The following is a 1,968-nucleotide window of genomic DNA, read 5'->3' as shown; positions in this document are numbered from 1 at the left end:
AGGCTTCATGCTGAGCAGATAGCCTGATGCGGGGCTGGATCCCAGAACCCTGAGATCATGACCTGAGCCAAAGGCAGAGGCTTAACCCACTGAGCCACCCAGGCGCCCCTGAATAAAGTTTTGACATATTTTCTCTGTAGGCTCCAAATGATCAACACAGGAAGCTTCACTTTGCTCATCCATAGTTGCTACATTTACAGTAATGAAAATGCATTATTTATCTAAAAAAGATATACAAACACTAACAAGAAATCAAGGGCAAAATGCAGGGTGTTTGGATTTCAATAAATCAAGAGTGTATTGTGGTTAGAAATGAAGCTGACAGCACATAATAATTGGGTTTAATTGACAATTTTTTCTTCCACAGACTGCATTTTTGCTAAAAATTTTGTATATTATCATTAGCTTCACTTTTTCCCCTTTCTCTACTTTGCATTACTAGATTCACCAGAAGGAAAATTTAAAACATTTCAAGAATAGCTGTCTCCAGGTAAGTCACCCAGCACACAATCCTCATGCTTCCTTTTGTTTCAAACATAAATGGGATCCCAGCTCAAACAAGAATGATCGTTGTTGCACACCTGCCAGTTCATGCATCCTCCTTGTTATCCTGAGAGGCTCAAGCTCACAGAAAAGTTAACAAAGTTAAACACGACTCTGAGTTTCCAACATAATCTCTCCTTGGTCTTCAAAAAATAGAGGCATCCAATATTTTTTAAACATGTCTTCAGAGTGGAAGTCTTTCACCATAAGTTACTCTTCAACATCATCTAGTGCCCATTGGTGATCTATCAGCTCCAAAGTTTCCCACTCTGTCTTTAAGGCATTCTTGTGTCTATGGGCATGGCTAGAAGCCTCCAGTCATCTGATTCTGTGTCATTCATAATTGGTCAGCAGCCCAGAATCAGATTAAATGTTCTGAAGCACAAAGACATTAAAGAAGTACCAGGATGCAAAATTCACACAGGATAAATTTAATGTGAATAGTTTGAATTCTTGTAGCATAGGCTTAAAAGCAGGGTCAATGGAAATGGGACCTTATTTGTTACAAAACCTGAAAATGTCATATTAATACATTCACCAACAACAATCATAGGCATGACATTTGCTGAATTAACTTTCATTGTCTCTGTGAGTATAGTGAGATGACTCAGAGGGGAAGTAGGCACTGCCCTCATTTTAGTAGGCATTTAGTATTTTTTAAATCCATCCTTTTAATAGGCATTTAGTATTTTTTAATCCATCCTCTTTGCTTTTGAAGTAATAGTTTCTCTCTAGTCAACTGAGAAAAATTAAGGTACCTGTTTTTGATTGCATTATCCCAGAAAACTAAGCCCAGTTACCTATGAATAGGACCTTATTTGGAAATATGGTCTTTACAGATGTAATCAGGTTAAGATGAGGTCATTAAGGCAAGCTTCAATCCATATTACTTTGTCATTATACGAAGTTGAAAATGCTATTGAAGACTGGGACAGTAACTACCAAAAATAAAAGCCCAAGACCAGAAGAATTTACAGATGAATTCTACCAAACATGTAATGAAAAGCTAATACTTATTCTCTTCAAACTATTCCAAAAATATATAGGAAAAATTTCATATACATTCTGCTAGGCCAGCACTATGCTCATACCAAAACCTGACAGACACCACACAAACACAAAAACTACAGACCAATAGTCTTGATATACACCAATGCAAAGTTCTCAATAAGTTATTAGCAAGTCGAATCCAACAGTACATTAAAAGGATCATTCATCACAATCAAGTAGGATTTATTCAGGGAATACGAGGATAGTTTAATATTCACTAACCAATCAAAGTGATACACCACTTCATCAAAACAAAGGATAAAATCATATGATCATCGCAATAGATGCAGGAAAAGTGACTGACAAAATTCAACATTCATTCATGATAAAAACTCTCAATAAAGTGAGGTGAGAGTGAACATACCTCAACACAAT

General features: G+C 36.4%; 1 pseudogene; it reads right to left on the bottom strand.

The window, feature by feature from the left end:
• Positions 1–645: 645 nt before the first annotated feature.
• LOC123934706 lies at positions 646–1,190 on the bottom strand (annotated as a pseudogene).
• Positions 1,191–1,968: the final 778 nt, after the last annotated feature.

The sequence above is a fragment of the Meles meles genome, chromosome X (assembly GCF_922984935.1).
Source record: "Meles meles chromosome X, mMelMel3.1 paternal haplotype, whole genome shotgun sequence".
Lineage (NCBI taxonomy): Eukaryota > Metazoa > Chordata > Mammalia > Carnivora > Mustelidae > Meles > Meles meles.
The sequence above is the reverse complement of the archived record's forward strand: the minus strand, read 5'-3'. Positions and strand labels throughout refer to the sequence as shown.